The sequence below is a fragment of the Lolium rigidum genome, chromosome 4 (assembly GCF_022539505.1).
Source record: "Lolium rigidum isolate FL_2022 chromosome 4, APGP_CSIRO_Lrig_0.1, whole genome shotgun sequence".
Taxonomy (NCBI): domain Eukaryota; kingdom Viridiplantae; phylum Streptophyta; class Magnoliopsida; order Poales; family Poaceae; genus Lolium; species Lolium rigidum.
Window position 1 is genome coordinate 199,902,974 of NC_061511.1, and position 16,654 is coordinate 199,919,627.

The following is a 16,654-nucleotide window of genomic DNA, read 5'->3' on the forward strand; positions in this document are numbered from 1 at the left end:
CTTAATGTGTTTATGTTGGCTATTATAGCAAAGATGCTGTCCTACAGAGCATTCTTGAAATAACACACCTATATGAGTCCGATTGTTAAACGTCGCAATCTATGAGATTTGGGTGATCTCTAGTAAACTCATGAAGAGACCATGAAGTATGACGCATATGCTTCACCCGCGGGGTAGGCTACTGGCAGCCATGTACTGGTTATGACTTTGAGTGAAACCCTGTTCACGCAAAACTTGCAATTCAAGGCTTAGTCCATTGTTCAAGTGTGAATGGATGTAGCTCAAGGTTCTAGGCGGAAGTTCAACTTAACAGTCTCCGCTAAAACACTGGTATATAAACAAGCAGCGAGTATTGGTAAATCTCTAAATGGGGATTTGAGATCTGGTGGGGGATTGTTGAAATATTGGGCCCACTTTTAGTGGCCCAAATTAGATTTCAGTTTTCCCTATAAATCTCAAAGCCCACATAGTGGCAGCCTTGTGAGTTTGAGCCCAAGTTGGTGGCAGCTCACTAGTGAGTGGCAAGAGGTGGGAAGTTTAGTCCCACATGGAAAGTTGGGAGGAAGTTAGACCACCTTATAAGGTGGGTTGTTTCACCACTAGTAAGTGAGTGAGAATAGGAGTGCTACACGCGCGCTCCTCCTCCTCCTCGCTCGCTCGTCTCGACTCGACTCGACACGACACGACACGTCACGACGCGCGCCGCGCTCGTGGTGAGTGGATTGAGCCTCGAGCCGAGACTTTCCTTACTTTTTGCAGCTCAGGAAAACGAACAGAGTTCTAGACGGACGCGTCACAGTTAGTCGGTTCGGGTCGCTCCCGGATCGTGGGCTATCTGTAACCGACTCGAAACGTTCGTGCGACGTGGGCGTGGCCCACGTTGCCTAGGGTTTCCCGAGCCTATATAATCTCTTGCCCGGCTACCGCAGAAACACACCGAATACACGAGTTAGGGTTTCCACCTCTCTCGCTTGCGCCGCCATCGTAGTCTACTCCATCCCGCGCGCCGACGTGCATCGGCGAACGGGAGAGCAGGTCTCCGGAACCACTCGTCCTTGCGATCCTGTACGGGAGAGGGCGAATTAGGTTTTGGGAAGCGCTCTGCGCGACTGCTCAAGCTCTTCATCACGGGTCGCCTTCCGTCCAAGTCGGGCGGTGCTGCCTACCGTCGTCTTCAACGCCGTCTACTTCGACCCGTCGTCCCCGTCGTCAACAACGTTGTCATCAACAACGTTACTGCTGCGACATCATCTGCTACACCTCCACCGCCACCTCCACCAGATCGGTACGTGCGACATATCTCGATCTATTCAGCGATGGATGTTGTATCGTTTGCCATGCTACTATTCATGTTGATTAATGCATCTAGTATGTTCGAGTTTCACATGTTAGTAGTTGCTGTCGTCATGCTTAATATTCTGGAATTAATCATGGAAATTGTGCCTAATTATCCAACAGTACTCCCCGTCCTTGCAGTAACCGACCATGGACACAAGATTCTTGTGATGAATCTTTGTCAAGGTCTGCGCCTGAGCACCAAGAAATGGGAATGTTACACATGTTGACTCCTCTAAAGTTACTTGCAAACTAGTGAGTAAGTATACTAGACTAGACATTAATTACCTCTGTCAGGAACTCTCTCTCGCCTTGACCAGATGACTGAGATCGCAGCTTGACTGCCACCTGGGTGCCATCCGCCAAGAAGCCATCGTAGACGCAGCCGAAGCCTCCCCGCCCGAGCACTGTCTTGAAGTTGTTTGTTATGGCCTCCAACTCCCTGTACGTGAACCGGCGGTTGTCCAGCTGCAGCAGACCGTCGTCGCTGTTCCTTGAGAGCGACTGCACGCCGCCCGCCTCGTTCTGTGGTTTCACACTGCCGGTTCCTGATCATTTATGACATGAGTAACCAGAAACTCCATGTAATATCCATGCCATTTGGCATTTCTGCTTGTAGTATTTTTCCGGCTGATGTGTTGACCCCTCTTCTCACCTTGCGTTTTTCTCTTTCTTGAAAGCAGTAGAACTACTAGCAGTCCTGTTACAACAACCGCAAGTATAGGAACAACAATGTACACGGCAAGCATAGACTTGCTCTTTTCTTTGGTGTGCTGGCAAGATCTGCCGTTGCTGCAGATGTATGAGTTTTTGCCGTACCTATGGAAAAGAATTGTTAAATTAATTTTGGTCAACTGGCAAGTATACTAGCAGTAACACTGAGGACTAAAATAGGGATGGAGAATTGGATACAAGATTGGTTAACCTCAGAGTTAGGGAGCCATCTTGAATCCTTTTCATGAGCCCGGATGGGATGGACCCATTAAGCTGGTTACCAGTCAAATCTCTAAGGGAACAACATAGCGTTCATAAGCAGTATTCGAGATTAGGAATTGAAATCTATTTTGAACTGGCAGTTTGCTACTGTTTGGTATGTTTATCTAAAGTTTGGAGTAGAAGTTCAAATTTCAGGAAAAAGCTCTGATTAACGTTGAAATTATGCAACGATATCGATCAAAGAAAACATTTGTTGATCGGGAATTAGGGATTGCTTACAGCACCACCAGGAAGGGTAGTTCGGAAAAAGAATTTGGAATTGATCCTGTAAAATTATTGTATGACAGGTCCCTGAATAAACAACAATATGATTTGTGAGCTAAATAACTAACAAAATTGGTTGTAAAAAATGGGTTTGGTTTTCCTACTTACAAATATTTGATTTCTTTGAGGTTGGCGAAATAAGACGGTATACCTCCGCTCAAACCGCCGAATGACATATTTCTGCAGAAAGAGGGGATTAATGGTTTAGAGTTCAGACTTCCAAATTCATTGTAGGAGAAGCTGGATGATAGAAAAATGAACTCGGACTTACAGTCTTGTGATTCTGGGAGTCATAGAAATAGCATAGCTGCAGCTCAAGCCATCCCACACAAAAGTCTTGGGAGCGCACGGGTCACCTGCCCAGTTCTTCTTCACCTGATACTTAGCCTTGATCGCACTCATGGCCTCAACTGTCCAGTTTTTTTCAGCAACACACAAGACAGCGCACACCAGTACCTTATCAGATCATGTGCATCGAACTGCATAAACAAATCCTACTTGTCAAGTGTATAAAATTACCATCCTTGGAGTCCGTGGCGAGGTTGGCGATGGATACGACGGTGAAGACCTCGGCGGCGTTGATGATCGGCGGCAGGGTGGAGTTGGCGGTGGCATTGAGGGTGAAATTGTATTGGCCACTAGAAACCTGGTGGGGCTCGCTGTTGAAGAAGATGTCGGAGATGAGGTACTTGGGCGTGTAGGGGGCTTTGCTCCAGAGCACGGTGTTGATGGTCATCTCAAACTGGCGCAGGGCATCCCCGGCCACGACCTCGAGCTCGGCAAAGAAGACGATGCCGATTAAGCCTGGTTCGGGGTAGGCGTGGTTCGGCACGGCGCTCCACGGCAGCTCGATGGTCGTGGACCCATTGCGCGGCGCGATGGCGGTCTGCATCACGGCGGAGGGCACGTGGAAACGGAGGTCTGCCGACCCCTGCACCTTCTCCGGCGTTGATATCTCCGTCCATGCCTCCGGGTCGCTCCACGGGATCCACACGCGGTCGTATGGATCCTCTGGGTACCTGGCCGGCACAAGCTCACAAACAAATTTAGACCAAATGTTCGATCTGAAGCTGATTAGAAGAGGTGTGCGATACCATATACTCCGTACTTACCGGACCAGAGAGAGATCACTGACGCCGAAGTTGGTCCGTTCAACGAGGACCAGCGCCTGCGTCGCGTTGGCCTGCGCGTACAGCTTGTTCGTCATGGGCCGCAAGTCCAGGCCGGAGATGAAGGGCGTGCCGGAGCCGGTATCCACGAGGCAGACCTGCACATACTCACCCGGGACGAATGCAATGACCTCGGCGATCTGCGCCGTGCCGGGTTTCGTGATGTTCACGGTCGTCCAGAAGTTGACGCCGAGGTGGAGGTCGAAGACGGGGAGCTGGTTGAGGCCGTCGTAGTTTCCGTATATGAAGGTGGCGCGGATCAGGTACTTGGACCCCGCCGGCGCAGGGGCGGGGATGGTGTAGCAGCTCCGCCTGGCGCCGGGGAAGCTGCGCACGTTGAGGTAGCGCTTCGAGTAGGATGGGGCGATGTACTCGGCGGAGATGTTGTGGTTGGAGCCGGCGTCGGTGAAGGGGCCGTCCGGGACGTACGGAAGCTTGGTGGCGGCGTCTACGTAGCCGCTGGCCTGCTCCGGCAGGCCGCAGTCGATGCTGATGAAACCGGTGCTGTCGGGCACGGGCTGCTGGCAACGAACTCCATGTAGCACGCCGGCGAGCCCGAGCAGGAGAAGCCATCGCCGGACTGTCATTGCCCCCGCCGGCCGCTTAATTTGGTCGATGATGCACTGGGATAGGTACGCGCGCACATGCCGCCGCTCGACAACTAGCTAGGACTAGTGTATACTAGCTTCGGTAAATTAACTAGGCTGTGACCTCAGCTCGATAGCCGCAAATCATTGGCCATGCATGTCAGCGCATCGATCGATCCCATGGAGTGATCCTGCACCATAGTCCATGTGCACAAGATGAGTTTGTCAATGGCATCCCTCGCTACGCAGTAGCTACCACTACATCACGGTACAAGATTTGAGGCATTTCAAAGTGTCCCAATTTTGTAACAAAGTGCCCCTAATAAGCTATTGGAGCATTTTTTCAAGTGTCACCTTTACTTGCGTCTCTAAAGGTATTTGAGGCACTACCTAGGGGCACTTCTCAAAATGCCAAAAAATTCAATTAGAGGCACTTGTCAAGTGCCCCAAAAGCTAATTAAGGGCACTTCTCAAAGTGCCCCAAAATCCAATTAGGAGCACTTCTCAATGTGCCCCAACACCCAATTTGTGGCACTTGGAAAAAGTGCCCCAAAAGCTAATTAGGGGCACTTTGAGCAGTGCCCCAAAATCCAATTTGTGGCACTTTGAAAAATGCCCCTAATTCCAATCAGTGGCACTTTAAGAAGTGCCCCAAAATCCAATTAGGGGCACTTCTCAATGTGCCCCAACACCCAATTTGTGGCACTTGGAAAAAGTGCCCCAAAAGCTAATTAGGGGCACTTTGAGCAGTGTCTCAAAATCCAATTTGTGGCACTTTGAAAAATGCCCCTAATTCCAATCAGTGACACTTTAAGAAGTGCCCCAAAATCCATAATAGCTAATTCAAAAAAATCCCCAGAATTCAATTATACACCCTTTTCAAATATGGTTGAATAAACAAATAGAGCTTAGTACTATATCCCAAAATGTACTCAAACAACCAATTGCATTTTCGCATAATCATCAATACAAGTTACATAGTCTGCAAATTCAACAATAACCGTCAATGAACTCTAAATAATATAAGACTCAAACGCAGCTCCTTTGTCTTCCACCAGCAGCTCCTTTTCCAGAGACCTGCTGAGATCGAACACAAGCATATCACAAACTACAATCATTATTGCTTAGCGCAGGTAGCAAAGAAAACACCTCCAGCAAGCCTACATCAGAGGCAAAAAGAGCTAGTACTATATTTCGCAATAATGAAACAACTTTACAGTGGAAGCATCATGTACTGACCTCACCAAAACCACACAGGAAACAACCATGCCCATGGATCAGAAATTCAATGCTCATGCTTTGGCAGAGATAACCTTTTCTAAACATCAACGGTGGTGGGTGAAACTAATGAACCATTGGAGCTCCGAGCAACAGTAATGTTCAGTTGCTCTTGCTAACCATAGGCATACGTTGTTCATTGCATACTGATTAACCAAGATACGGAAGAAACGGTGAATTTTTGGGCCCCAGCTAAACATAAATACTCACAGGCACAATTGAACTCTAGATTGCAGCTACCACTTGTTCTGAAGTGATAGGCAGCGGTGATGCAACACACTTCTAGATAATGGTCGATTGTTGTGAACATAACCCATTTAAGAACTTTGAAGTCAACTCCACGTATGCTGGACTAGAAAATTAAAACTAAGATATATGGCAATGTGCATGAGCAAGTTGAAGTACCAACCTTTTCAAGATAATCTGGTTTAAGATCACCCCATGGATGCCTTCCACTGCTGTAGTTTTTCAAATTTAAGATTACTAGGGACCTAACGCTGCAGTATCAACAAGCGGAATAAATCTTAGCTCTGTCTCTTTGATATACAACACAAGGATTGCTACAAAAAAACTTGAAGAAAAATCATCAAAAGCGTGATCCTTTAAGTTCCACATTTCTCCAATAAGATAGTGGATGCAACGTGATCGTGTACCATCTAGTTTGCTCTTCCAGAGGTTTTACAACAGTATTACTAATACACATGAAAATGGTGTTTCAATAACACTGCACATGGTAATGCCACTAACATACCGATTGATATGTAATTATTTATTACCTCTGTTCCGAAATATAAGCCATTTTAGGTATATATGCTAAGCATCGCATGATATTTACATATAAAGTTAAGCACGTGCTACATGTACAAAAATATGGATTGACAAAGTGTTATAATGGATCAAATCATTTAGACAAAACATCGAAACTTATCAGGTGAACTGTTCTTACTTGATGATGTCAGTACCCTCTTTGTAGATGTTGATGCTTTTGCCTCGTTCTTGTCATATCAAAATTCTTCAAATTCAGGAACAATACCAACCTGCATATGTGTAGATTTTTTCTTGAGTGGGACCTAAGTTAAACCAAAACCAGCAGCGGGAAAAGAAACACTACAAAAGTGACAGCATTAATGCACAAAATGCATCAGAAGATTACACCTTTAGAATAATTGGATGGCCAAGCAGAGTAATTCAAACCAAGGATATGAGAAGTACATAGAGATATATTATGCATGCACAATGATTTCTTTTTAATATGAAGACATCATAGTGAGTCCGTAGGCACCTGCTTATCAGGATGCTCACCTCACTTCAAGCACCTGGTTCAGCCTTTTCCTCTTGACAGAGTTCACTTCAGAGTTGGTGTTATCACACTTAAGAAATAACCGGTGAACTCAGCCTTGTCTGGCCCAAGCAAGCACCTAACCGGCTCTTGTCCCAATCGACCAGCTCAAATTGTCTATCAACACACCTGACGGTGTCCCGATCGAACACAACCGTCACCTGGTCCCAATCGATCAGCACAACTGAACTTGGCCGGACATCTGAGTTAGATTATATCAAACAGAAAATAATACAGGACAGTACTAATGAAGGTTAAAAATTACGGGACAATACTCGAGATCTATTTGCATCAAAGGTGATATAAATGGATCTAAGAAACAGTACTTCACCTATGGATTCAGAAACATACATGAAATTTAAGAAAAGTACTTCGCATATGGATTCAGAAACATACGCCAAAGTTAGTGTGGCCCAAATCTCCTACTCAAACAATGCAAGAACACAAGAGAGAAGAGACTAGGATTGTTGCCGCGTACAACGTACGGCTTTTCAGGTTTCCATTCTTCCTTTTATTCTCAAGGACTGAAACAGACTCAACAGCGCGAGCTGAAACTCCGCTGCACGATCCTACTAAATCGTGCCATCCCACGACTTGATCGTGTTGTTGAGGATAAAGACCACTACCTGACGTTGGAACCGGTCAGCTAACAAACTCCTGCCATCCCAAGACTTGGTCACTGTCGGCTAAAACCCAACGACACTAACTGACGCTAACTGAACTAACTGAATCTACTGACAGAGACACTAAGCTTATTGACACCTAGAACTGAAGAAAAGACTAGATTACCCAACAGTTAGCACTTGGGGGATTTTACTTGTTACTCCAGTTCTTAAGAAGGTGGGAGTGTATCGCACTTTCAACCTAAAATGAAAAGCAATAAGCAGGCCAATGGAAACAACACAAAATAAAGTAAACACAGAGGCCCACCATGCAGTAACAATGCTAATAGCTTGTTATGTGGTAATGTGGTATATATACACACATATGTAATTGATGTAAATAAATAATAGTGGGGAAGTTAGAAACACCTCGCTGCAGCGAAAATAAAATAGCAATTCGGCGGAAATTGTATGAACATTGTACAGATTAAACCATTAGAAATCATATGTGAGCAAACTTAGGCTGAAAGAAGCAAACAGACCTGGACATTGTTTTGGTCGTTTTGGTCAAGGTCCCTAGGTTCACCACCAGTTTGCTTCTTATCCTCTTGGAAGTTTTTCAAGCCTTTTTCTTGTCCTTGATGTCAACTGCAAAGCACGATGACCTGTGGTTAATTAAGAGATACTTGGCAGTAATGCATTCTTAGGCTATACAGGGAGCTCCACATATGCACTAAGCACTCGTTTTTCAAATTTTGAGAAGATTTGTCTACTAAAAGTTTAGCGACCCCAGATTGAGTGACTAGAGAGGACAAATGTATTGTATCTAGCAACACTGTTCATAAATTTCATGTACATGTGTGCGCAGAGAGTAAAGGGACAACAAGAGATGACATGAGTTGCGGAAATTACTCTTGGCGAAGCACACCAAGGCGGCATAAATGAGTGTGGCTAGAGCAAGGTTTACAAACATCGGCAGTGGTTGGTTGGGTAGCCTCCAAGCCAAATTCAGTCTTGTCACCCACTACCGAATACCAGCACTTATGGAAGAGATGAACAATTCCTGTGAATCCCGTATCCGAAATCAACAAACAAGTATATCGATGCAACCTACTATCCCGAGCACTAGCAGGCACAGCAACCCTATGAAAATAATAATGAACGATTTCCAAAAATTTAAAGCATCTAAGTGTTGATCGGGCAATTTATAAAATGGAGCAGAAAATATCACTAGTTGTGCATGAGTTTATTTAGTATCAAACAGGAAAATATTGTCCGCTTGTGCATGCACCACTATATGGCAAAGGAGCCAAGCAATTGTCGATAAATAGCTCTGCTTCCTAATGTACTTCGCCAAAATTGGATTGGGGAGCTGCAGAAGGAATTCCGGAAAGTTGGGAAAAGCCACTGGCCGTGACGATGAGTACTACTACTTGGAGTTGGCTGCTCGCTGATGTCTACGTTCCCCCTCCTTTCCTGTAGACAGTGTTGGGCCTCCAAGTGCAGAGGTTTGTAGAACAGCAGCAAGTTTCCCTTAAGTGGATCACCCAAGGTTTATCGAACTCAGGGAGGAAGAGGTCAAAGATATCCCTCTCATGCAACCCTGCAACCACAAAGCAAGAAGTCTCTTGTGTCCCCAACACACCAAATAGGTGCACTAGTTCGGCGAAGAGATAGTGAAATACAGGTGGTATGAATATATATGAGCAGTAGCAACGGTGCCAGAAAATAGCTTGCTGGCGTGTAGTTGATGGTGGTAGTATTGCAGCAGTAGTAACACAGTAAAACAGTAAACAAGCAGTAGTAACTCAGCAGTATTTAGGAACAAGGCCTAGGGATTACACTTTCACTAGTGGACACTCTCAACATTGATCACATAACAGAATAGATAAATGCATACTCTACACTTTTGTTGGATGATGAACACATTGCGTAGGATTACACGAACCCTCAATGCCGGAGTTAACAAGCTCCACAATAATGCTCATATTTTAGTAACCTTTAGTGTAAGATAGATCAAAAGACTAAACCAAGTACTAGCATAGCATGCACACTGTCACCTTCATGCATATGTAGGAGGAATAGATCACATCAATATTATCATAGCAATAGTTAACTTCGCAATCTACAAGAGATCATGATCATAGCATAAACCAAGTACTAACATGGTGCACGCACTGTCACCTTTGCACACATGCAGGAGGAATAAAACTACTTTAATAACTTTGCTAGAGTAGCACATAGATAAATTGTGATACGATGCACATTGCAATCATCAAGAGATATAAATAAGCACTTCACTACGCTCTTCAACAGTGAATAAGTACTTCGTGAAATATAGCCTAAGAGACCCACACGGTGCACACACTGTCACCTTTACACACGTGGGACAAGGAGTCTCCGGAGATCACATAAGTAAAACCCACTTGACTAGCATAATGACATCTAGATTACAAGCATCATCATATGAATCTCAATCATGTAAGGCAGCTCATGAGATTATTGTATTGAACTACATAGGAGAGAGATGAACCACATAGCTACCGGTACAGCCCCGAGCCTCGATGGAGAACTACTCCCTCCTCATGGGAGCAGCAGCGGTGATGAAGATGGCGGTGAAGATGGCAGCGGTGTCGATGGAGAAGCCTTCCGGGGGCACTTCCCCGCTCCGGCAGGGTGCCGGAACAGAGACTCCTGTCCCCCAGATCTTGGCTTCGCGATGGCGGCGGCTCTGGAACTTTTCTCGTATCGTGGCTTCCTCCCTAAGGGTTTTCGATGCAGGGGCTTTAAATAGGCGAAGAGGCGGCGCAGGAGGGTCAACGAGGCGACGACACCATAGGGTGGCGCGGGCCCAGCCCTGGCCGCGCCACCATGTCATCTGGGGCCCACAGGGCCCCCCTCTGGCGGCTCTCGGGTGTTCTGGATGCTTCCGGGAAAAATAGGAACCTGGGCGTTGATTTCGTCCAATTCCGAGAATATTTCGTTACTAGGATTTCTGAAACCAAAAACAGCAGAAAACAGGAACTGGCACTTCGGCATCTTGTTAATAGGTTAGTTCCAGAAAATGCACGAATATGACATAAAGTGTGCATAAAACATGTAGGTATCATCAATAAAGTGGCATGGAACATAAGAAATTATCGATACGTTGGAGACGTATCAGCATCCCCAAGCTTAGTTCTGCTCGTCCCGAGCAGGTAAAACGATAACAAAGATAATTTCTGAAGTGACATGCCATCATAATCTTGATCATACTATTTGTAAACATATGTAATGAATGCAGCGATCAAAGCAAAAGTAATGACATGAGTAAACAACTGAATCATAAAGCAATGACTTTTCATGAATAGCACTTTCGAGACAAGCATCAATAAGTCTTGCATAAGAGTTAACTCATAAAGCAATAAATCAAAGTAAAGGTATTGAAGCAACACAAAGGAAGATTAAGTTTCAGCGGTTGCTTTCAACTTATAACATGTATATCTCATGGATAGTGGTCAATGCAAAGTAATATAACAAGTGCAATATGCAAGTATGTAGGAATCAATGCACAGTTCACACAAGTGTTTGCTTCTTAAGATGGGAGGAGATAGGTAAACTGACTCAACAATAAAAGTAAAAGAATGGTCCTTCAAAGAGGAAAGCATCGATTGCTATATTTGTGCTAGAGCTTTGATTTTGAAAACATATAGAGAGCATAAAAATAAAGTTTTGAGAGGTGTTTGTTGTTGTCAACGAATGGTAGCGGGTACTCTAACCCCCTTGCCAGACAAACCTTCAAAGAGCGGCTCCCATTTTATTTTATTTTTGGGTGGCACTCCTTCCAACCTTTCTTTCACAAACCATGGCTAACCGAATCCTCGGGTGCCTGCCAACAATCTCATACCATGAAGGAGTGCCTTTTTATTTTAGTTTTATTATTATGACACTCCTCCCCACCTTTGCTTTCTCAAGCCATGGCTAACCGAATCCTTCGGGTGCCGTCCAACAATCACATACCATGGAGGAGTGTCTATTTTTGTTAATTAATTTGGGACTGGGAATCCCATTGCCGGCTCTTTTTGCAAAATTATTGGATAAGCGGATGAAGCCACTAGTCCATTGGTGAAAGTTGCCCAACAAGATTGAAAGATAAACACCACATACTTCCTCATGAGCTATAAAACATTGACACAAATCAGAGGTGATAAATTTTGAATGGTTTAAAGGTAGCACTCAAGCAATTTACTTTGGAATGGCGGAGAAATACCATGTAGTAGGTAGGTATGGTGGACACAAATGGCATGAATATTGGCTCAAGTATTTGGATGCATGAGAAGTATTCCCTCTCGATACAAGGTTTAGGCTAGCAAGGTTATTTGAAGCAAACTCAAGTATGAAATGGTGCAGCAAGACTCACATATAAACATATTGTAAGCATTATAAGACTTTACACCGTCTTCCTTGTTGTTCAAAACTCAATACTAGAAATTATCTAGACCTTAGAGAGACCAATTATGCAAACCAAATTTTAGCATGATCTATGTATTTCTTCACTAATAGGTGCAAAGTATATGATGCAAGAGCTTAAACATGAGCACAAAAATTTCCAAGTATCACATTATCCAAGACATTCTACCAATTACTACATGTAGCATTTTCCAATTCCAACCATATAACAATTTAACGAAGAGGAAACTTCGCCATGAATATTATGAGCTAAGAACACATGTGTTCATACGAACCAGCGGAGCGTGTCTCTCTCCCACACAAGGATGAACTTATTCAGAGAACTAAGATAACAAAACAAAAACAAAAATAAAAGCGCACAGACGCTCCAAGTAAAGTACATAAGATGTGACCGAATAAAAATATAGTTTCACTAGAAGAAACCTGATAAGTTGTCGATGAAGAAGGGGATGCCTTGGGCATCCCCAAGCTTAGACGCTTGAGTCTTCTTAAAATATGCAGGGATGAACCATGGGGGCATCCCCAAGCTTAGACCTTTCACTCTTCTCGATCACATTATATCACCCTCTTCTATTGACCCTTGAAAACTTCCTTCACACCAAACTTCAAGCAAACTCATTAGAGGGTTAGTGCATAATCAAAAATTCACATGTTCAGAGGTGACACAATCATTCTTAACACTTCTGGACATTGCACAAAACTTCTGAAAGTTAATGGAACAAAGAAACCCATTCAACAAAGCAAAAGCGGCAATGCGAAATAAAAGGCAGAATCTGTCAAAAACAGAACAGTCCGTAAAGACGAATTTAAAGCTGGCACCAGACTTGCTCAAATGGAAAAACTCAAAACTAATGAAAGTTGCGTACATATCTGAGGATCACGCTCGTAAATTGGCAGATTTTTTCGAATTTTCTACAGAGGACTGTGCCCAGATTCGTGACAGACAGCAATGCTGTTTCTGCGCAGCGATCCCAAATATAACATCAACTTTGACATAGAAACTTTACTTGGCACAAAAACTTGATAAGGAGAGGTTGCTACAGTAGTAAACAACTTCCAAGACACAAATATAAAACAAAGTACTGTAGTAAAAAAACACATGGGTTATCTCCCAAGAAGTTCTTTCTTTATAGCCATTAAGATGGGCTCAGCAGTTTTAATGATGCACTCGCAAGAAATAGTATTTGAAGCAAAAGAGAGCATCAAGAGGCAAATTCAAAACACATTTAAGTCTAACATGCTTCCTATGCATAGGAATCTTGTAAATAAACAAGTTCATGAAGAGCAAAGTAACAAGCATAGGAAGATAAAACAAGTGTACCTACAAAAATTTCAGCACATAGAGAGGCATTTTAGTAACATGAAAATTTTTACAACCATATTTTCCTCTCTCATAATAACTTTCAGTAGCAACATGAGCAAACTCAACAATATAACTATCACATAAAGCATTCTTATCATGAGTCTCATGCATAAAATAATTACTACTTCCAACATAAGCATAGTCATTCTTATTAATTGTAGTGGGAGCAAATTCAACAAAGTAGCTATCAAATATAGGAGGTATATTGTAATCATAATCAAATTTATCCTCCATAACAGGTGGTAACAAAAGACTATTATAATCATCATAAATGGGAGGCAAAGTATCATCAAAGTAAATTTTCTCCTCAATGCTTGGGGGATTAAAAATATCATGCTCATCAAAGCCAGCTTCCCCAAGCTTAGAATTTTCCATAGCATTAGCAACAATGGTGTTCAAAGCATTCATAGTAATAACATTCCCATTAGCATGCATATAAAGTTCCATGGGTTTCTTAATTCTTTCTTCAAACACATCATGTCCTAATTCAAGATAAAGTTCATAAAGATCTCTCATATTTTTGTTGTTTTCCATTATGCCTAACTAGTGTAAACAAGAAACCAAATGTCGCAATTGCAGAGTCTAAAGGAAATAGCTTCGAGTACTTACAACGGCGCCGGAAAATAGCTTAGTAGCCGAGGTCCGGAGTGTGAGTACCTTTTACCTTTCCTCCCCGGCAACGGCGCCAGAAAATAGCTTGATGTCTACGTTCCCCCTCCTTTCCTGTAGACAGTGTTGGGCCTCCAAGTGCGGAGGTTTGTAGAACAGCAGCAAGTTTCCCTTAAGTGGATCACCCAAGGTTTATCGAACTCAGGGAGGAAGAGGTCAAAGATATCCCTCTCATGCAACCCTGCAACCACAAAGCAAGAAGTCTCTTGTGTCCCCAACACACCAAATAGGTGCACTAGTTCGGCGAAGAGATAGTGAAATACAGGTGGTATGAATATATATGAGCAGTAGCAACGGTGCCGGAAAAAGCTTGTCTGGCGTGTAGTTGATGGTGGTAGTATTGCAGCGGTAGTAACACGGTAAAACAGTAAACAAGCGGTAGTAACTCAGCGGTATTTAGGAACAAGGCCTAGGGATTACACTTTCACTAGTGGACACTCTCAACATTGATCACATAACAGAATAGATAAATGCATACTCTACACTTTTGTTGGATGATGAACACATTGCGTAGGATTACACGAACCCTCAATGCCGGAGTTAACAAGCTCCACAATAATGCTCATATTTTAGTAACCTTTAGTGTAAGATAGATCAAAAGACTAAACCAAGTACTAGCATAGCATGCACACTTTGTCACCTTCATGCATATGTAGGAGGAATAGATCACATCAATATTATCATAGCAATAGTTAACTTCGCAATCTACAAGAGATCATGATCATAGCATAAACCAAGTACTAACATGGTGCACGCACTGTCACCTTTGCACACATGCAGGAGGAATAAAACTACTTTAATAACTTTGCTAGAGTAGCACATAGATAAATTGTGATACGATGCACATTGCAATCATCAAGAGATATAAATAAGCACTTCACTACGCTCTTCAACGGTGAATAAGTACTTCGTGAAATATAGCCTAAGAGACCCACACGGTGCACACACTTGTCACCTTTACACACGTGGGACAAGGAGTCTCCGGAGATCACATAAGTAAAACCCACTTGACTAGCATAATGACATCTAGATTACAAGCATCATCATATGAATCTCAATCATGTAAGGCAGCTCATGAGATTATTGTATTGAACTACATAGGAGAGAGATGAACCACATAGCTACCGGTACAGCCCCGAGCCTCGATGGAGAACTACTCCCTCCTCATGGGAGCGAGCAGCGGTGATGAAGATGGCGGTGAAGATGGCAGCGGTGTCGATGGAGAAGCCTTCCGGGGGCACTTCCCCGCTCCGGCGGGGTGCCGGAACGAGAGACTCCTGTCCCCCGGATCTTGGCTTCGCGATGGCGGCGGCTCCGGAACTTTTCTCGTATCGTGGCTTCCTCCCTAAGGGTTTTCGATGCGGGGGCTTTAAATAGGCGAAGAGGCGGCGCGGGGAGGGTCAACGAGGCGACGACACCATAGGGTGGCGCGGGCCCAGCCCCGGCCGCGCCACCATGTCATCCGGGGCCCACGGGGCCCCCTCCGGCGGCTCTCGGGTGTTCCGGATGCTTCCGGGCAAAATAGGAACACTGGGCGTTGATTTCGTCCAATTCCGAGAATATTTCGTTACTAGGATTTCTGAAACCAAAAACAGCGAGAAAACGAGGAGCGGCACTTCGGCATCTTGTTAATAGGTTAGTTCCAGAAAATGCACGAATATGACATAAAGTGTGCATAAAACATGTAGGTATCATCAATAAAGTGGCATGGAACATAAGAAATTATCGATACGTTGGAGACGTATCACTCGCCTTTGCGTTCACGTGAGCATAGAAGCAAACACCTGAAGCCTCTGCCCCTCTCCTGAACCAATCAATTGCTCGGAATTTCTCACTACAGAGAGAAGCTCACCTCGTGGTTGAAGGAGATGAAGGCGAGCTTCAGCCCGGCCCACCACGCCGCCGCCGCCCTCCTCGCCAGCCACGACCGCGCGGCCGCCACCTCCTCTTCCGCGCCGTTTTCTTCAACGGGGCCATCGCTGACGCCTGTCCTCGGGGGCGCCAGACGAAGATCGAGGGCCAGACGGAGACCGCGAGCGTCACGAGGAAGTCAGCGGCGCGGGAACCGCCCCGGCGACTGAGCCAAACCCCACGGCTAGGGTTAGCCGTGGCATCGCGCTCGGGGCAGGAACGGCGAGGCACGAGAACGGATCCGGTAGAGTGGGCCAAGCCACATCTTCCTCAGAGTGTGGTGGTCGCGTTTGTGGCCGGAGTTGGCCCGGACGGGGGCAAGCGGCGACGGCGGCGGCGAGGGGGAGGTAGTGCGGGAGAGGAGATAGACGAGAATGAGAGAGAGAGTTGACTCGGGTCGGGTCGGCTTGACATAGTTATAAAACAGGTGCGGAACAGCGGTCCGACAAAAAAAAACCGGAATCTGAGTCTCTGGGTTTTTCGTTTTAGGCCAACAATCGAGAATAGCAAAAACCAGTGAAAAAAGACACGAGTTACTTGTAGGAATCGGATCGAACTTGTCAACTTTTCCTGCGTGCAAGAAATACCGATTGGGAAAACAACAACATATATATTTATTATAAAATAAATAATAATCTGTATTATATATATATATGTATATATTAAAGTATATGATATAACATTTCGTGTCT

General features: G+C 44.6%; 2 long non-coding RNA genes across 3 annotated transcripts; both read right to left on the minus strand.

Annotated features, from left to right (window-relative positions):
- Positions 1-5,212: 5,212 nt before the first annotated feature.
- LOC124706844 lies at positions 5,213-6,991 on the minus strand. 2 transcript variants are annotated; one of them, XR_007004603.1, is made up of 4 exons: positions 6,912-6,991; positions 6,576-6,666; positions 6,039-6,126; positions 5,213-5,428 (listed from the first exon to the last, which is right to left on the minus strand). It is a non-coding gene; the product is annotated as an uncharacterized LOC124706844 (long non-coding RNA). The 2 variants fall into 2 exon arrangements; XR_007004602.1 differs by having other exon boundaries at positions 5,213-5,431.
- Positions 6,992-6,995: 4 nt separating this feature from the next.
- On the minus strand, positions 6,996-16,317 carry LOC124706845. The gene is made up of 3 exons (XR_007004604.1): positions 15,904-16,317; positions 8,483-8,633; positions 6,996-8,218 (listed from the first exon to the last, which is right to left on the minus strand). It is a non-coding gene; the product is annotated as an uncharacterized LOC124706845 (long non-coding RNA).
- Positions 16,318-16,654: the final 337 nt, after the last annotated feature.